At 35.0% G+C, this 21,818-nt stretch overlaps 1 pseudogene; it reads left to right on the top strand.

The window, feature by feature from the left end:
- Positions 1-9,926, top strand: part of LOC120138456 — a 28,043-nt pseudogene extending 18,117 nt beyond the window's left edge.
- Positions 9,927-21,818: the final 11,892 nt, after the last annotated feature.

Genomic DNA, 21,818 nt, shown 5'->3' with positions numbered 1-21,818 from the left:
GGAGTGGAAGAAAGCCTGGCATTTCCCACTTGAGAACCTTTGGAAGTATAGCCCATGTTCACGTACCAGACGAGAGAAGAACGAAGCTTGATGATAAAAGCGAGAGTTTTATCTTCATCGGCTATGATGCTAATTCGAAGGGTTACAAGTTGTACAATCCAGACAATAAGAAGTTTGTGATTAGTCGAGATGTGGTCTTCAACGAAGAAGGAGAATGGGATTTTAACTCTCATACAGATGACTTCAATTTCTTTCCTCAGTTTGAAGAAGATGAGCAGACAATGAGGGAGCAACTAGATGAATCTCAACAAGAGCTTGCAACTCCACCCACTTCACCAACATCAACCACTCAAGGAGACTCATCACCTTCATCATCGTCAAGTGGGAGTCAAAGTGAAAGAGTTGTGCAACGCACAAGAAGCCTTAGAGATCTCTATGAGGTAACTGAACGACAAGATAATCTTACATTATTTTGTCTGTTTGCCGATTGTGAACCAGTGAGCTTTCAAGAAGCGGTACAAGAAAAGAAATGGAGAGATGCGATGGACGAAGAAATCAAGGCCATTGAGAAGAATGACACATGGGAACTTACCTCACTTCCCAAGGGACATAAGGCGATAGGTGTCAAATGGGTGTACAAAACAAAGCAAAACGCCAAAGGAGAGATTGAAAGGCACAAGGCGAGGCTAGTTGCTAAAGGCTATAGTCAAAAGGCTGGAATTGACTATGATGAGGTATTTGCTCCTGTTGCTCGATTGGAGACTATCAGACTAATCATTTCTTTGGCAGCTCAAAACAAGTGGAAGATACAACAGATGGATGTAAAGTCCGCCTTCCTAAATGGAGTTCTTGAAGAGGAACTTTACATTCAGCAACCATCAGGCTATGAAGTCAAAGGGCATGAAGACAAGGTGTTGAAGTTGAAGAAGGCTCTTTACGGGCTAAAACAAGCACCAAGGGCATGGAATAGCCGAATCGACAAGTACTTCCAAGAGAATGGCTTCAACAAATGTCCCTACGAGCATGCTCTATATATCAAGATCAAAGATGAAGATATTTTGATCGTGTGCCTCTACGTGGATGATTTGATCTTCACTGGAAGCAACCCAAGCATGTTTAATGAATTCAAGGATGTGATGATGAAAGAATTCGAGATGACAGACATGGGGCTCATGGCGTACTACCTTGGCATTGAAGTTAAGCAACAAAATGATGGAATTTTCATTTCACAGGAAAGCTATGCAAAGGAGATACTGAAGAAGTTCAAGATGGAGAACTGTAAGCCAATAAGCACACCGGCAGAATACGGGATCAAGATGACCAAACATGAAGAAGGCGAAAGTGTAGATCCAACATTCTTCAAAAGTTTGGTAGGAAGTCTACGCTATCTAACTTGCACGAGACCCGATATTCTTCACGCAGTTGGATTGGTTAGTCGCTACATGGAATCCCCAACAACCACCCATTTTAAAGCCGCAAAGAGAATTCTTCGCTATCTGAAAGGTACAATTGACTTTGGCTTGTTCTATTCAGTTTCTAATGATTACAAGCTTGTTGGATATAGCGACAGTGATTGGGGTGGAGACATAGATAATCGAAGGAGCACTACTGGATTCGTATTTTTCATGGGAGATATTGCATTCACATGGATGTCAAAGAAACAACCGATTGTCACATTATCCACTTGTGAAGCGGAATATGTTGCTGCTACCTCATGTGTTTGTCATGCAATTTGGCTTAGAAATCTATTGAAGGAGATTGGTTTGATACAAGAAGAGCCTACCAAGGTTTGTGTCGACAACAAGTCAGCCATTGCCTTAGCAAAGAATCCAGTATTCCATGATCGAAGCAAGCACATTGATATTCGCTACCACTATATAAGGGAGTGTGTTGCAAGAAAAGATGTGGAAGTTGAATATGTGAAGTCACAATATCAAGTTGCTGATATTTTTACCAAGCCACTGACCAGCGAAGACTTCTTAAGATTAAGGAACCTACTAGGGGTCACGAGATCAAGTTTAAGGGAGGGTGTTGGATCATAAACTTGATCCATTATGGGAGCCTAAACCCAAACCCAAACTAAATTGATGTCATTACTTACATCATTTAATTAAAGATGTCATTGCTTACATCATTTAATTAATGATGTCATTGCTTACATCAATTTAATTAGGTGAGAGTTAGATATTTGTTGAATTTGTAATGGTTTAAATTAGTTTATTTGTGTGGTGTAGGATTGTTCTTGAGTAGTATAAATACCCCTTCCCATTTTAGTTTTAAGCATCAAGAAAAATTAAGAGCCTCTAAGTGAGTGAAGAAGCAAAGTCTTATAAGAGTGAGTTGTAGTTCTTGTTTTTGAGTGAGAATACTCTTGTAATATTTGTTTGAGTTTCAATAAAAGTTGTTTGTGTGAGTGTTTTATTTCCAACATCTTTCCCATTTAGAGAAATTAATGCCTGCATCAAATTCTGACCAAATTTCTCAGCTTTTTTACCAGCTTGGTCTCCAGATTTTGCACTGCTACAAAGCATTGATGAAATTCATACAGCTATTACTGATCTGAAACTTGAGTTTGATGTGATTGCATTGGTTAAAGTTTCTGTCAAGGACTGTTAAGAAGTTTCTCCTTGCCGATTGATTCCCAAGAACGATTTGTAAGTCTGGTTTTGGGACTTGCCGAAGGCTCAATTCCCCATCATAGTATTAAATGGTGGTTATAGATGTTGCAGATGTTATAGTCTGATTGATATTTTTAGAAAATAACTATGTTTTTGGTGTTGCAGTAACCTTGAAAATCTTTATTATGTAAAAGTTATATTACATTGTGACCATAATTTAGTACTATAATTACCAGTCTGAGTTTAACCGTAGGTACTAAATGGAGGTTGAGGTTTCAATTATGGTTTTGGTTGAGATTATAGATGTTACAGAGGTTAAGGTGTGACTTGTTTTCTAAAAATATATTTTTTGAATAGTAGGTAATTACAATGTAGTATCTGTTTATAATATTTCTTAACCATTGACAATGTACACATATCATGCAGATGCAACTCAAACCCAGAACTTCTTAGAAAAACAACACCCCCTTTAATCACTGATGCTACTTGATGAATTAAAAAATAATTATATTTTTAAATTACAATTGTAGTGTGATGACACCGTTTTTCGCCCAGGCGGAGAAAAACCTGGTAAGACTTGGGAGTTTTTTTTTGAAAAGGTTTTGAAATGTGAGGAGTTCTCATCAATCATTTTAAGGTGCGATCGGGACACCATAAAAACTGGGTGATTTTAATAAAACATTTTATTTTTATCAAAATACCAAGTTTAATGTCTATGAAACCAAAAAAGGGGTTCGGGAGTTAGTTATGAGTGGGGAATGATTAGCACCCTCACAACACTAAAAAATTGCTGCCTAGTTGATTACCCTAATTTAAAATTAAAAATTTTGAGTTCGAACTTTCTCTAATTTAAAAATAATTACGGATGCAAAGTTGAAAATGATATTCGTTTATTAAAGCCAATAGCATTCACCCCTAGCATGAATGCAGGAGATCAACTATTGTGCCCAATAACCAGACATTGCCTTGATATTTTAGAAATCATGATGCGGTATTGAAAAGGATGTCGGCTTATTTCGGGAATCACCAGTAGTCACCCCCTGAGCATACTTGCAGGAGATATACTATTAACTCCCTAATAAGTGAACATTGCCTTAAGTTTTAAAACATGATGCAATCAAACAATTTATTATTAACCCTAATTAAACTAAGGGTATATTAAGGTTTTCTCTAGCTTAAAGTGTCAAATTTTGAATAATTAAGGAGCCTAGAGGCATAAACCTAAAAATATAGGCTATAATATTAATTCTACTTGATTTTAACCAGTTATTGAAACGAATAATCAGTATGGTCCGTTGAGCATTTAGGCGAGGGCCAACTCAGATTACTCCCTAAATTAAAGGGACTAAATTGAAATTTTAATCTAAAGTAGAGGTTCTATCATTAAATTAAATTAATTTTAATCAATATGCAATTCGAGGAATTAAATTGAAACCTCGAGCAAAAGCGAGTACCAAATTAAGAATTCTCCTAATTTAAGGACTAAAGGTGAAATTAGCTCTAAAATGGAGGCTCTTATATTAATCCTAATTAATTATACGTTTCGACTAATTAAATTGGAACCTCTAGCAAAAGCGAGGACCAAATTAATAATTTGCCTAATTTAAGGATTAAACTTCCATTAAAAATAATATAAAATAGGACTAAAATATTTAAAATCTAAATTAAGAGGTTTAATAATTAAAATCTAAAATTGGGACTAAATGTAAAGAAATCAGAATATATAACTTAAATTTAGACAGCGCAGAAAATTAAAAGTCGGCATTGAAATGACTAAAATGTAAACAATTAATAATTTTAAGCAGAAATTAAAATAACATAAAATTTTAATTGTTACTCGAACTATGAATAACATGAATCATACCCCAGGGCGGGTCATCGCAAGGTTGTATTAAGACTTAATATTCAAATGTAAACAATAAGGGACCAAAATGTAAAAAAATAAAAAATAATAGCCAAATCAGAAATAGATAGTGACCAAAATGAATAAATTGAAAGTATCACATCAAATTCAAAAATAAATAAAGAGAACAAAACTAATTAGTGACTAAAATGTAGTAACATAAAATTCAGTATCAATTTCAAATAAATGGAAAAATAAAACAGTGACTAAATTAAAATAAAACAGAATGATAAAAATACAATAAATTAGAAAAGGGAGGTCCAGTGACCAAAACACAAAAACACGACAAACATAGGGGACCTGTAAGAAAATAAGTCAAAATGTTAGTATTAAATTAGTATTAAAACATTAATGGTAAAATAACAAAATAAGGACAATTTTATTTAAGAAAATCACAAAAAAGCTAAAAATGGTGACTAAATTGAAATAAAGGAAAATAGAGATGGTTGCGGAGAGGGTTTGGCCATCAAACGCCAAAACGCACAGGTTTGGGGGCCAAAACGATGTCGTTTGGTCTGGGTTATATATACCATTTTTTTCTTCTTCTCGTTTTTCTCTTCACACTCTCTCTTCACTCAAACTCTCTCCCCTATCTCTTCACTTTTCTAGAAGTCGCGCTGCCACCGTCTCTGATGGCCGTTGGCCACCAAAATTTGGGGTTTTTCTCATCTTGGTGCCGTGAGTTCGGATATGGCCATGGTTTCACCGAAAAATATCCCATCGTCGATGAATCAACGCCGAAACTTTTTGACTTCTTTGCTCATGATCTTGTTGTCGGACCGTTGGATTGCTTTGGTTCCGGAGTATGTTGTTCTCCTATCTCGTGCGCTCCCCTTACTGTCCAGATCCATGATCGGACCTTCCGAATACTATAGAGGAACTTCGACCCAAGGTAAACCCCCTCCTTATCTTCTTTTTCTTTTTCTCCTCTATTTTACTTTGAAGAAAAAAAGAAAAATAATCGAGAAAAGGAGAAAATAACTTAACACAATTTCTTGCTTTGTATTGCTTCAAAAATTTGAAAAGGGAATCCCTTTTTTTACAAACTGATTTCAGGTTTTATACCCAGAATTACAGAGATTTTAAAATAAAATAAGAACCTAATATATTATTTGTGAAGATTTCCTCTTTTAATGCACCATATTTTTCGGGCTTTGTTTAGATTGCTGATGATTTGGTTAGCCGGGCTTGACTGTAATGCCCCAAAATTTTGAATTAGGGACTTTATTGAAAGGATTTAAGATTTTAGAATTTATTTGAGTAATTTATAAAAGATAAGAATGATTTGGGAATAATAAATAAAGCTAAATTGTAGTAATGGAGGAATAAAGGGACATTTTAGTCAAATAGGAATTAGATGAATTTTAAATTAATTCTTTTAAGGTATTAACGTATAGAGTAGGGAAAAAGGGGAGAAAAACTTGGTCAACTCCATTTCTTATTCTTCTTCACGTGCTTAATTTTCCTCCATAGCTCAAAGGTGAGTTTCCAATTTATTAGTTTACTCCTTTGTTTTTGTTGGGGTTTTGATGCATTGAGTATACTAGAAGCTTATGGAAGGATAAAAAGGGATCAAAACTAAGTTATGAAGGAAATATTAGAGATTGAACAAAATGAGTTTTTGAGGTATATGTTTAAATAGGAATGTTTATGGATGTTTATTGGTAAATTTGACTTGTCAAAGAGATATATAAGAGATTAGAAACCTTGGTTTTGATTAAAAACATATTAGAAAAAGTGGTTTGATTCTTAGAATAGAATGTTCTTGAATGGTTTTAGATGTTCTAAGAGACTAAATGAAGGAAAGTTAGTAAGGTTAAGTAAAGAAGTGTTATATGATATTGTTAGGGGTAAAGGAGATGAAAATTTCCCAAAGATGAGTAATTTTCGAGTGAAAAATTGGAAAATCTGGGTAAGGGTATCAATACCCTATGGAACAGTACCGATACCCTAGGCAAGAATTAGGCTAAATTATATAAGAGGTATCGATACTGATTCAACCAATATCGGTACCCAAGCAATGAGGTATCAATATCATGGTAAGGGTATCGATACCAGTAAATTTTGAATCTAATTTGGGTATAAGTACCTAGAGGGGGTATCGGTACCATAGCTTAGGGGTATCGATACCATGATGAGGGTATCGATACTAGGTTACTTCGAAGCTAATTTTGGTATGATACGTGAAGGGGGTATCGATACCATAAGCAAGGGTATCGATATCTAAGGGTTGAAAATGTTAAGTTAGGGCTGATAGTGTTATAGGAAGTTGATAATAAATATTTTGATTAATGTTAAGTTATAATTGTTAGGGAACATACTAATAATTGACTTTATGCATGTCTTTAATGAATGTGAAATAGATCCCAAACAAGCTCCTGAGTCGAGTAAGACGAAAGGCAATACCCAAACTTCGGAATAATTATCTTCTCATTTTGGATATCTAAGCAAGGCGAGCATGGTGAGTGCATTTAATTATGTATTTATATACTATAGTAGTCATGATAGTATGATTTATTGATGTATGTATAGTGAATTACCAAAGGGCACTTTGTGTGCTAAAATGGTAAGGAAATCATACTAAGTGTATGAATTTCCATATAGGGCACTTTGTGTGCTAAAATGGTAAGGAAATCATACTATGTGTATGAATTTCCAGATAGGGCATTTTGTGTGCTAAAATGGTAAGGAAATCATACTATGTGTATGAATTTCAAGATAAGGCACTTTGTGTGCTAAAATGGTAAGGAAATCATACAAAGGGTATGAATTTTCAGATAGGGCACTTTGTGTGCTAAAATGGTAAGGAAATCATACTAAGTGCATGAACTTCCAGATAGGGCACTTTGTGTGCTAAAATGGTAAGGAAATCATACTAAGTGTATGAATTTCCAGATAGGGCACTTTGTGTGCTCAAATGGTAAGGAAATCATACTAAGTGTATGAATTTATAGATATGGCACTTTGTGTGCTAAAAGAGTAAGGAAATCATACTAAGTGTATGAATTTCCAGATAGGGCACTCTGTGTGCTAAAATGATAAAGAAATCATACCGTTTTTATGAAATTCCAATTGAATTTATAGATGCTAGTAATGTTGGAAAAATGAGGTTAAAAACATCAGTGATACAAATTATAGACTTACTTATGGTATTTAAAGATTCTTTGGAATGAGAAGTATAATCTAATAACTTGTGATTAGAACTTTACTTGTGATTAGTCATGCCTCACTATGTAATACTTAACGTGTGCTCATTTCACGTGTAGGTTAAATACAGTTAAGTAATAAGGAGATCTTTTGGACATCCAGTCAAAGTTGCCTCATCAGTAACCGTATGACATACTTGTCTACTTTTTGTTATATTTTAGTTGGCATGTAATATGATTTAGTAAAAATACTCTGATAAGTATTTAGATTAAACGGTTGTAAAATGATGAAGTGTTTAAACATCTCTTTTGTTGTTTATTTAAGTTAAGATGTGTTTTGTTTTAAGAAAGTTAAATGTTTTTATAAAAATGAAACAAAATTTTACGTATTTTCTTATTAGGAATATTAATATTGGTAATGTTACATCTGTTCCTTGTATACATATGGGTATACAGGAGATGGGTGTTACATTTATTGGTATCAGAACTATAGTTTTAGCCGATTCTCGGTCGAAAGTGTAATTTTATATAAAAAGAGTTTACATGCCACTAAAATTGTCAAGATTACTGATAGAGTATAGAATGAATATGAAAGATGCCTCTCCTAACTAACGTAATTACTATTTTATGAATAATAGGATAGATTTTTTATTCTACAAACTCAAGAAGAGCGGCTGGGTGAGAGAGTAGAGACGAATCGGGTAGTGAGAGCTACGAAGAAAATAACGAACATCCGATTCTGTCTTACAATGCCAGTGCACCGGCACCTCAGGGCATGTCTGTTCTGGAATTCAAAACTTTTATGCAAGCTCTTGATGCTATTCTTAAACGATTTCAACCTCCTCCTCCTCCTCCTCCAGTACCGCGAATGTTAATCCCAAATGAGTTAAGAAGTTTGGTAGCTCTTGAGTTTAGGGGAGAAGAAAGTGATGGCCCGATGGACGCAAACTTATGGTTGAATGATGTTAAGGAAATGTTGGAAAGTTTTCAGTTCTCTGATCATAAGAAACTAGGTGGAGTTGTTTCATTACTCAGAGGATCGACTCGGGTATGGTGGACAAACAAGACGATGTATGCGTTGCCCGTGCAGGTGAATTGGCAGTTCTTCTAAGAGGAGTTCAAAAATAAATATATTGAGGAGCAGTTCATGAGATCGATGTTACTAAGGTTTTTGAGCTTAAAACAAGGGGATCGGGCGTTGCATGAATACGAGGCTGAATATAATAAACTCAGTCGTTATGCTACAGTAGTTGTTCCAAATGATAAAGCTCGCCGAGATTGGTTCATTGAGGGTTTAAGGCCGAAGATAAAGGAAATAATGTTGGTATTAAATTTTTCTAGCCTACAAGAAGTAATAACTAGAGCAAAGGTGATTGAAAGGGCTCAAGAGGAGACTCTAACGGCAGAACAGAGTATGCAGACGGGAAAAAGAATTGAAACTTCTTCATCTATACAGTATGCAAAAAGGGGTAAGGGCTCAGGGTCTCAATTCACCATTAGAACTGATCATTTTACAGCTTCACGGAAAACTATACAGTCCCAATTCTATGCTTCTAGCTCGACTAGAGCTCATGGAGAGAAACCTCGATGTTAAAAATGCATCAAGTTACACGGAGGAGTATGTAGGTTGATTTTTTGTGGTTGTTTCAATTGTGGTGAAGAGGGTCACTTTTTTCGAAATTGCCCGAAGAAATATGGTGACATATCAGTACAATCTGAGAGATCAGTAGCAGCACCTAATAGAAGCAGAGGGAGAGGAAGCAGAGGGAGAAGAAGCTCTGGTGGTCAATCTGAGGTTGGCCAAAGATAAGAGACTCGAAGAGTGGCTCGAGTATATAATATTAAGACTAATGATGATCGGAATGATCTAGAGATCATAACAGGTACATTTCACCTTTTTGATGAGCCTGTTTTTGTTCTAGTAGATCCTGGTTCTTCTCATTCATACTTTAGTATCAAACTAATTGAACTTGAGGAATTCCTTTAGAACTAATTACTAGTGAAATGATAGCGATAAATCCTATGGGTCAAAGTGCAAGGGTAACTAAGGTGTGTAGGAAATGTCCAATTAAGATTCAAGGGGTAGTATTTTTGGAAAATTTGATGGAGTTTCCTTTTGAGGAGTTCGAAATCATATTGGGTATGGATTGGTTGTCTCTACACCAGGGATGGGTAGATTGTTGTCAGAAGCGATTATTCTTAAAGGATGCGGAAGGCTTTGAAATTGTGGTGATAGAGGAGAAGTCACAGTCCATGTAAAATGTGATATCAGCTATGACCGCAAAGAAAATGATGTCAAAAGGATGCATTGCTTTTGTTGCTAGCGTGATAGACACTCGATTATCGGGTACGCGATTGCATGATATTCCCACAGTTAGGGAGTTTCCAGAAGTTTTTCCTGATGCGTTACCGGGTTTACCTCGAGATCGTGAAGTTGATTTTAGAATTGAGGTTTATCCAGGTACTAAACCTGTTTCTATGGCTCCATATCTGATGTCTCAAACGGAGTTAAGGGAACTAAAAGCTCAGTTGCAAGTATTACTTGAGAAAGGATTTATCCAAACTAGTGTCTCTCAGTGGGGAGCTCCTTTACTATTTGTGAAAAAGAAAGACGGGTTTATGGGGCTATGTATTAACTATTGACAACTAAATAAGGTAACAATAAAGAACAAGTATCCTCTTCTGAGGATTGATGATCTATTTGACCAATTAAAAGGCACAACAGTGTTCTCTAAGATAAATATGAGGTCAGGGTACCATCAGTTAAAGATCGAAAAGGAGGATATTTCCAAGACAACTTTTCGAACTCGGTAAGGACATTACGAATTTGTAGTAATGCCGTTTGGATTAAAAAAAATGCTCCTGTTGTATTTTTGGATTTAATGAATAGAATTTTCTAACCATACTTAGATTAGTTTGTGGTAGTGTTTATAGATAATATCTTTGTCTATTCCAAGTCAAAGGAGAATCATGATGCTCATCTTCGAGTGGTCCTTCAAATACTTCGCGACAAGAAGTTATATGCTAAACTGTCCAAATGCAAATTTTGGTTGTCTGAGATTTCCTTTATTGTTCATATAGTGTCGGCATAAGTGTCGATAATGGTTTTCGTCTGAGTGACGTTTATATATACATTATAAAAATTATTATAAATATTATTATATGATATTTAAATTATTATTCTTAATAGTTATAATTTTACAAGCCTCAAATAAAAATAATTATAACCCAAAGGCCCAATTACAAGCATAGCCCAGAACCCATGTTACAACCAGAATTGATCCAAGCAGCCCAATAGACTCGGTCCAGACCTGAATCCGACCCAAGTAGTCCAGTAGGCTTAAGGAGCAGGCCCAAGTTTGGTTTAGGGTTTTACACATGTTCCAGCACTGCAAGCTTCCTCAACTGTTCGATGTAGATGAAGATGGAAGGCCTAGATCTTCAATCAGTTAGGGTTTACCCTAGCAATTGCCAGCGTTCCTCCACAACCATTCGATCCAGGAAGCAAATCGATGGTTACCAGTGTAACTAGCAAAACCCTAGGGTACTCATTGCAACCCTAGGGCTATTTCGGTGCCGCCATAGAGATGATGATATCTTCGTCGCCAAACACTCCAACCAGCAGTAGCCATGTCCTCGCCGGATATGCAAGATCTGAGTGCATTTAATGCATCCAGTCTCTCCCCCGTACAGCTGACCACCCCTAGGATGAGTCACCACGGGGGCTCATCCTTTTAACCAGTCTGAAGGATGGTTGGATGAAGGCTATAAATATCCTGACCCTTCAAAGGAAAGAAACACAACAACGAGCAAGTACGCACCACAAACAGCAACCAAAATTAGAAAATAGAGAGAAAAAGAGTGAAGGAAGCATTACCATCGTCGGAAGAGCCCAAGCGTCGCCGGAGAAGTTGAACATCGAAGGTATATTTTCTTAGATCTACTAATTTCTAGGGATTTTTAGGTGAAAAGGAGGTTTGATTTGGGAAAAGGGTGTTCAGATCTTTATTTTGGGTAAGTTTAGTGTTTTCGGACATTGTGAGTGGTGGCCGGCGGTGGTGGTTAACGGCGGCGATCAACTGCCGACCGGTGACGAATTCCCTCCGATGAGGGAATTCTAGTGAAAGGCGAGAGCTTCTCTCTCTAAGAGAGAGAAGCAGAGAAGGAGAAATGAGGTTTGAAACCTCTTTAGGCCTAATGAGGCCTATTTATACCTCTCCCCGAACGATGTCGTTTTGAGGAGGGACCTGGGTGTAATTCTTGGTAGGGGAAAATTGTACTCGTGATCCTGTAATTTTGTAAACATTCAATTTAGTCACTGAAAGCATGTTTTATGCATTTTAATTTTATTTATTTATGTTTTGATCACTGCAACATATTTATATATATTTTAAGATAAATACCATATATTGTCCTTAATATCTTTAATAATGTACATTTCGACCTATATAATAAATTAGGGTAAATTACATTATTAGTATACTATTTTTAATAATATTTTAAATTAAGTAAATTGATTTTAATATTTTATATTTTAATTATTAATTACACTATTAGTATTTATATTAGGATTATCGATTTACATAATTTGATAGTTTTAAACATTGTAGTAGGATTAGTAATATTTACGATTAATATTATTTAGTAATCCTCTAAATTAAATTATTTGAGAAAATTTATCATTTATTGCAAAGACATTAATTAATAAACACCGATACAATTTTGGGCATTATGGGAGTGCTAATCCTTCCCCACACATAACCGACTCTCGAACTCATTTTTTAGTACGCAGACCCGAGTTGTATTATTTGAATATTATTCTTAGGAATTTTTATTAAAATAATATGTCATTTTGGTGACCAATCTCACCAAATTAAAAGATTGGTGATGACTCTACAATTTGGTGTTTTATCTGATTCAAGGAGGATAAACACTTACTTTTTCGAGATTAGTTACACTGTTCAGGGTGTACTATTTGCACTCTCCGTCGCCGGATAGAGAAACGTCTCGACAGCTTGGCGACTACGCTGGAGACATTTTTTAAAAATGAGAGTCTAGCCAACAATTTAGTAATTATTTATCTTTTCAGTAAATAATAAATTTGTTTTTAATTTTTATTATTTTACTAACTTTTGTTTTTTATGTGTACAAATTTAATTTTGGGTTAATAGAATAGAATAATAGGTTGTATATTATTTTTATTTTATGTTTTTCCTCATAAACTATGCACTACATTCATGACATGAGCTAAACCCCGCTCTTATCCAGTTTAAGGGAATGAGAAACTACTCCCTCATGTGGTTTTCACCTCCATATGGGATAGGAGACCATTATTTGAGCTCACACCTTATGTTCCACCTCCGTATAGACTTAAGGAAGTGTGTTCCTTCGAATTGAACTTAATCCGAAAGTCTATAATGGACTAGGATTGAGGGTTAGCAGTCCAAGAGGACACCAACAAAGGATAATTCATTAATCCTCTTAATCTAGAGCCAAAACCTAGCATATAGTAAAACTTAGAACTTAAGTTTAGGTGGAGCCTAACCCGATTAAGCCTTTTAAGATGAGCACACAAGGAAAAACATGTTGAGTCTTTTTATTTTATTTTATTTTATTTTATTTTATTTTATATTGTCTTGTTTTTTGAATAAACACATGCGAACTAGAAATCATATGGTTAGGTTTGTTGTTTTAAATAAAAGCATGAAACTAGATTGTATAAAATTAGGGTTTAATTATTTTTTTTTTAATTTTATGCTTTATTTTCATTTCTGCATTTTGCATTTTCATATCATGGTGTTTATTCATGACTGATCTCATATAGAGAGATGGAAATATGGAACAAAGAGTCCAATATAAAGTAGAAGACAATGCAGTTATCTTAAGATGGTTTAAGCAGTCTCAACTTATTAAGGGAAATAGTTTATCATTAGATACGTGTCAGATTTGGTCAAATATACACATATCAACGTTCGCCAAAATAACCTGGGTGAGTTAAAAGAAATCTAGGAAAGGTGGGAAATAGCGGACAAGCAGTTATTTCATCAGTTATATGGCGACATTGTTTATCTTTTGGACATTCCTATTGACCAACATCTGTTCAGAGCTCTATCGCAGTTTTGAAACCTTGCCTACAGTTGCTTCACCTTTGGCAAAGTAGATTTGACACCCACTATAGAAGAATATCGAGCTCTTATTCGCTATCCCAGAATCTACAGAGACAAGGTATATATCAAGTCGCCTAATACTACTCCTTTCAAGAAGAAATTGTTTTTATTGACCGGGACGAGTGAAGAATGAGCTACAAGAAATATCAAGAAAAAGGGTGATAGTGAATGCATTACTTGGACTGCCTTGAAAGAAGTAATGTACCACCATCCAGACAAAAGGAAGTAGATTGATATACTGGCTTTAGGAATTTATGGATTAATCATTTTCCCGAAGATTCTGGGGCATATGGATATATCAACTGTAGACCTGTTTGAAAGATTGAAGAAAAATGTAGATCCTGTTCCTGCTATATTAGCTGAAACATTTCGTTCATTGAATTCCTGCAGACGCGAGGAGAGGGACGTTTTATAGGTTGTGCACCCCTATTATTGGTATGGATTCTGAATCATTTTAAACATGAAGAAAGAGCTCCTGGACGGGTATATCTATAAGGCTTCTCACCTCTACAAGATTTCCTTTCTCTCAAATGGCCTAGAGGTTATGATGAAGAAAAATGGATGAACATCTTTCAATATCTCGAAGATAAAGATGTGTTATGGCAAGCCTCATGGAATACTTATTCAAACATAACGTATAAGTGTAGAGAACATGATTGGGTTCCCTTACCTGGTATATGGGGTTCCGTAGGATAAACACCTTTGATGGTCTCCAGACAATATGGATCAAGGCAGTTTATTCCTGTCACATCTGGTTTATCTGAAACAAAATTTGCATTCAGAAGCGATCAGTACATGGAAAAAATCAGAAAGGTTATTGAGGCTTGGAAATGCATTCATCGAGTAAATTTATTTACTTTCAGTTAAAAGATCTCACCCGAATATGAGCAATGGAGAATCAACCGCGTCAACGACAATATTCCAGTGGTTCATTTCAAGAATGTTCAACCCATCAAAGAACATTTGAGTATTATACCATCTTCATTGGAACTGGAGAAACAAGACTTTGAGATCGAAAGAAAACAGTGGAGAAAAACTCTGCAAAAGCTGGAAGAAAAAGTCTATCATAAAGAAATCGAGATAGATATCTAAAAAAGGAGAGCATATCAAGTTAGCAGAGTTAAAAAGCAACTAAGAATAGATTTCAATGATCTCCAATCAACTTATCAACGGGTGGTAAAGACTCAGAATACCGAAAGATCAAGCAAAAAAGAGTCAACAAGTCTGAAGAGAAAATCGAAGAAGGTAAAGAGGAGATCAAGCAAAGTAAACACCAGACCAAGATCCTTGCTAAAGAAAAGAAGGCATTAGAGCAAAGACTATTGGAAAATCAAGCTCAAAACCAGAGACTAAAAAGCAAGATCGAAAGGTTGGAAACTGCATTGTGAAGTCAGGAAAGTAACTCGAAAGCTAAGAATCTAAGGAAGCAAGTGAATGAGCTGGAAACCAAAGTCCAAGATCTTCAGAGAAAGGCAAATCAGCTCCCCATTGTCCCATACGAAGGAATTTTGCAATGGCGCTACCGTTGGGAAAGTGCTCAATGGAAAGTCAAACAAAGAGACGACCTCATTATAAAGTATTTGGAACAAACTCAAGGAGTGGCATAATATTTAGTGGACTTGACATATGAAGCTACCACTTTGATTGAAGAACTAGAACCAGGAACCAAAGAAGATCATAAGGTCTTTGAGTTACTTGAACATATACAACAGTTAGGAGAAGCTGCTCAGATGTATTGTAATATGTACTATGTTTTAAAACTTTGTATTAAAACTTTATTTTAATATAAAAGTTGTTCTTAAGAAAACATCTTGATACCAACACCTTGCATGTACATATTAAGCATGAATATTTTGACATTATATTTTTCATCCATATTCATTAAAAAGGTTTTTCTTATTTTCGAAGAATATTGGACCCTCTAAGCATCTATATAATACCAGGAAAAGGGAAATGGATGATAAGATCGTTCAAATTGAAAGGAATCAAATTGATATGAAAGAGAATTTCAAGAGAATTCAGGAAGAAATGCATGAACAGTTGATTAAATCCCAGAATGAGATGATGTAAAAATTTGTAAGTATGTTACAAGGGAAAAGTATGGATCAAATAAATGCCCCAACTGTTGGTGCTTTCACTGAAGTTCCTTTGTATCCTCCAGGCTTTACACTAAGAGCAGATCGTCTGAAAGCTAAAGTAATTGAGGAGCCTTTGGATCATACAACCTCTCATGTCAAAGCCTAGTCTGGAGCATTTACTCAAACAAGAAGGGTAAACATAAATTTACCTAGTGCTTCCATAAGCCAACAACAAGTTGAGAATATTCCAGATTTTGATCAGGAAGAAAAGAAAGAGTCAAACAAACAATTGGAACAACTAATAGAAGAAGTTAGGGTAATAAAGGAAGGCTCTAATGTATATGGAATCGAAGCTAAGGAATTGAGTTTGGTACCTGATTTAGTATTACCACCCAAGTTCAAAATCCTAGACTTTGAAAAGTTTGATGGTATGAAATGTCCTTCTACCCATATCATGATTTTTTGCAGGAAAATGACGGGTTATATAAGGAATGATCGAATACTGATCCATTGTTTCTAAGAAAGTTTAACTGGTTCGTCCATCCAATGGTATAACCAACTAAGAATAACTTATATTAAATCCTGAAAAGATTTGGCTAAATCCTTTTTGGAACAATATAAGCATGTGAAGGACATAAGGCCTAATCGAATGGTACTGCAGAACATTGAAAAGAAATTCAATGAAAGTTTCAGACAATATACCCAGATATGGAGGGACATAGCTATACAGGTACATCCACCCATGGAATAAGAAGAAACAAATGCGCTCTTTGTGAACACTTTGAAAGCTCCTTACTTTACTCACCTTATAGGGAATTATTTCAAAAGCTTTGCTGACATTGTTGTAGTAGGCGAGATGATTGAAATGGTGGTTAAAAGTGGGAAACTTGAAAGTGGTGAATCTAGTAAGAAGCCATTTATGAAAAAGAAAGAAAGTGAGGTAAATGATGCAAGGAAGTATGAGTCCAATAATATCACAGTGTCTCGACCTCAGGATATTGGATCTTCTATACAGAACTTCGCCAAACAAGGAACAAAGAAACCAAGGGTGGAAAGAGAGAAATTCTAGTTTGACCCAATTCCGATGACCTACAAAGAGTTATACCAGATATTATATGAAAACCATATAATATCACCCTATCATGTATCACCTATACAACTTCCATATCCTAAGTGGTACAAGGAGCCCGTGGGCATTCTATAAAAAACTGAATTGCATTCAAAAGAATTGTTCAAAGCCTGAGAACAAAGAATATCATAAATTTTGGTGATAAAGAATAACCAAATGTGGCTCAAAATCCTTTGCAAAATCATACAGGAACAGTGATCAAAGCAGTTATTGAGGAAAAATGAAAGCATGTGATAAGACAAGTCAGTGAAGTAAAATCACCTATGTTATGGGTATGGACTCAAATGATCAAAGCTGGTTTGCTAAAATCTGATCTGTCACCAGAACAATTAAATTGTAGAAATATATGTTATTATCATAGTTATGAAGGACATGTTATACGACAATGTTTAGATTTTTGGGCTTTGGTAAAAAAATGATGAATGAAAAGGAGATGTAATTTTTTAAGGAAATATCAGAAGAAGAAATGGATATTTGTGCATCTGAGGATTATCTAGAGAGGTTTATAACTCTAATCATCCTCTAATTATCACACCAAGGACTCAGATACCAGATAAGAAAGCTCTAAAGGTGGTTATCACTTCACTATCCTGTTTCCTTATAAAGATGACAAGCACGTTCCATGGAATTATGAATGCCAAATGAAGGAAAAATGGGAGGAAATAAAGAGGTAGATGAAGTTGGACATTTTATCAGAAGTGGGATATGTAATTTTAAGGAATCAGATAAACAATGTCCAGTTGATAAAGGGAAAAAGATTGAGCTACAAGAGGATGAAATTGTCATCAATGAACCTGTAACTAAAAATGAAGCTGTAGAATTTTTGAAGTTTCTCAAGCATAGTGAATACAACATTGTTGAACAGTTACACAAATTGTCAGATCGTATATCAGTTTTAGCACTTTTATTAAGCTCTAAAGCATATCGTAATGCTTTGTTAAAAGTGTTAAATCAAACTTTTTTACCAAAGGAATTTCCTGTAAACAAATTGGATAGGCTGATCGAAATATACATGCAAATAATTTCCTTTCTTTTTCTAAAGATGAAATTCCTTCTGAAATGAATGATAGCCCTAAAGCTATTCATATTACAGTTAAGTGCAAAGGACATATTTTATCTCGAGTGTTAGTAGATAATGGCTCAGCTTTGAATGTAATGCCATTAGTGACTGAAGAAATACCGATTGATAGCACACTTATGAGAAGTAGTCAGAGTATTGTTCGAGCTTTTCATGGAACCAAAAAGGAGGTATTAGGAAAAATCGATATTCCCTTAGTTATTGGTCTGACTACATATGAGATAGAATTCCTTGTAATGGATATTATACCCACTTATAATTGATTGTTGGGAAGACCCTGGATTCATCAGGCAGGGGTGGTTCCATCTACACTACACCAAAAGATAAAATTTGTAATAGATGGTAGGCTGATATGTCTTAATGCTGAAGAAGACATCATCGCTTCATTCTCTACCACTATTCCATATGTTGAATTGGATGAAGAAGCTATTGAATGCTCTTTCAGATCCTTGGAATTTGTCAACGCAATATTTTTGGCTCAGGGGAAAAGGATACCTAAACCCAAAATTTCCAATTGCACAAAAATGGGACTCAGATTGACCCTAGGAAAAGGGGCAAAAATTGAAAAATGATTAGGGAGCTGTTTGTAAGGACCAGTGAATCTAGTTTTTCTTATTTCCAAGAAAGATCGATTTGGTTTAGGGTATCAACCGACAATAAAAGGGAGACAGAAGGGCATTAGAAAGAATCAAGAACTAAGAAAAGAAAAGTTAGCTAGAAAATATCTCACATGGGAACTCATGACTTTTCCACCATTAAATGCTACTTTTGTGTCTGGAGGACATATTTTTCAAAGGAATCAGCAGAGCGAAAGGGTGATTGTTGAAAATGCTTTGAAAGAAATGAGTAGCAATGTCATATTAGATGATGAACCTGCAGAAAGAGAAGCTATGGGCATTTACCCTGCATCATCAGATTTTGAATTAAATAATTGGAATGCGAAAAAATTACCTGTAGTTTTCAAGACTTTTTCAGAGTAATACACCAAAACTTTCATTGTCTCCTATACCATGGGGCAATAGTTTGATTTTGTGTAAAGGGTTAAACTATGTGCTTTTCTTTTTCAATAAAAGATGCATTAGTTATAAATGGCAATCATTTTTAAATGCATTTTCATGATTATATGTATAAACTCTTGTTTATTTTTATTTCAGGAACTCAAATATCAATGGCATAGATGCTAATGACGCTGACCCAGAAATTGATTTTGAGCAGCCTATGTATAATGAGGAAGTCGAGGATTATGGTTAAGGGTATGATTTACCCTCTGAGCTGTTAAAAATGGTAGAAAAAAAGATAAACAAATTCTACCTCATAAAGAACCTATTGGGATCTTAAATTTAAGATCTAATATGGATAAGAAGGAGGTAAAAATTGGTACCACTTTATCTAATAAAGGGCGACAAGACTTGATTGAATTATTGCAAGAATACAAGGATGTATTACATACCAGGGTTAGATATAGAATTGGTAGTACATAAGTTGCCAATAAGATTAGAATGTAAACCTGTGCAATAAAAGTTGAGAAGAATGAAACCCGAAACTCTACTTAAGATCAAGGAAGAAGTAAAAAAACAATTCGATGCTGGGTTCCTTAAGGTAGCCAAGTACCCTGAATGGGTACCAAATATTGTCTATGTAACAAAAAATTATGGTAAAGTCCGTATGTGTGTTGATTACCGAGATCTTAATAGAGCCAGTCCAAAGGATAATTTCCCTTTGCCACACATAGAAATATCAGTGGATAATACTGCTAAGAATTCTTTATTCTCATTTATGGATGGTTTCTTTGGCTATAATCAAATCAAATTACCCTGATGATATGGAGTAAACAACATTTGTCACTTTATGGGGAACATTTTGTTATTAAGTAATGCCATTTGGATTAAAGAATGCAGAAGCAACTTATCAAAGGGTTATGGTAACATTATTTCATGACATGATGCACAAAGAAATAGAATTTTATGTCGATGATATGATTTTCAAAGCCAAATTTAAAGAAGAGCATGTTGGGAATTTAAGTAAGCTTTTTCAGAGATTAAGGGAATGTCAGTTAAAGCTCAACCCAAATAAGTGCACATTTGGGGTAACCTCTGGTAAACTTTTGGGATTTGTTGTAAGTAAAAAAGGAATTGAAATAGTTCCAGATAAAGTCAAAGCTATTCAAGATTTGTTACCCCTATAAACACAAAAGGTGGTTCGAGGATTTTTAGGATGACTTAACTATATAGCTCGATTTATTTCGCAGCTAATTGAGAAATGTGATCCATTTTTCACCTCCTTAGAAAGAATATTTCTGGGACTTGGAATGAAGAATGTCAAGAAGCCTTTGAGATAGTTAAGAAATATCTATCAAGTACTCCAATATTGGTACCACCCATTCCAGACAAACCTTTAATTCTTTATTTGTTAGTTTGGGATAATTCAATGGGATGTGTATGAGGACAGCATGATCAAACCGAGAAAATGGAAAAAGCTATTTATTATCTCAGTAAGAAGTTCACTGAATGTGAAACCAAATATTCTTCAATTGAGAAATTGTGTTGTGCTTTGGTATGGACCACTCGAAGGCTTAGATAATATATGTTATATCACACTACCTGGCTCATATCCAAATTTGATCCTTTGAAATATCTAATGAATGTTCCTGAATTATCTGGAAGATTAGCCTGGTGGTAAATTTTGTTATCAGAGATCAACATCTAATATGTCAGTCGAAAAGTAGTAAAAGGCAGTGCAATAGCTGAATTTATTGCAAGTAGAACTTCTCAAGAATATGAACCGATAGATTTTGATTTTCTTGATGAGGATTTGATGGCAATATCAGTAAGAGAATCGGTTACATCCATCAATGAATATTAGAAGTTGACTTTTGATGGTGCTTCAAATGCTTTGGGATACAGCTGAGTATGAGGCATGTATTTTGGGTCTTAGAGCTGCCATTGAATGTAAAGTAAAAATGCTTAAGGTTTATGGGGATTCAGCTCTAGTAATTTACCAAATCAAAGGAGAATGGGAGACAAAAGATTTCAAGCCTGTAAAATATCAGAAACTGGTTCTGAAACTCATCAAAGAGTTTGAAGAAATGACTTTTGATTACATCCCCAGAGAAGAAAATCAAATGGCAGATGCCTTGGCAACTTTGGCAGCCACATTTAAGATAAATGAACATGTAAGTATGACGCCTATTGAAATGCAGGCTTATGAATATCCAGCTCATTGTCTTAACATTGAAGAAGAAGAAGAAGAGAAAACTTGGTATTATGATATTTTGCAATATATCAGATACCAAAGTTATCCTGAACAAGCAACTGAAAATGATAAGAGAACTATCCGAAGAATGTCGTCATGGTATATACTTGATGGGGAAGTCTTGTACAAAAAGAGCCTAGATCAAGTCCTGTTGAGATGTGTGGATACCAAAGAAGCTAAATCAATTCTTGAAGAAGTACATGAAGGAGTATGTGGTACTCATGCTAATGGGAATACAATGGTTAGACAAATTATGAGATTTGGATACTACTAGTCAACTATGGAAACAAATTGTGTTAATTATGCCCGAAACTGTCACAAGTGTAAAATCTATGGAGATAGGAAGCAAACTCCTCCTCATCCATTGCATGTAATGATAACTCCTTGGTTATTCTCTATGTGGGGCATAAATGTTATTGGACAAATTTTTCCCAAAGCTTCAAATGG

This window comes from Hibiscus syriacus, unplaced genomic scaffold (assembly GCF_006381635.1).
Source record: "Hibiscus syriacus cultivar Baekdansim isolate YM2019G1 unplaced genomic scaffold, ASM638163v2 tig00110692_pilon, whole genome shotgun sequence".
Taxonomy (NCBI): domain Eukaryota; kingdom Viridiplantae; phylum Streptophyta; class Magnoliopsida; order Malvales; family Malvaceae; genus Hibiscus; species Hibiscus syriacus.
Note: the sequence above shows the minus strand (reverse complement) of the source record. Positions and strands in the feature narration are given on the sequence as shown.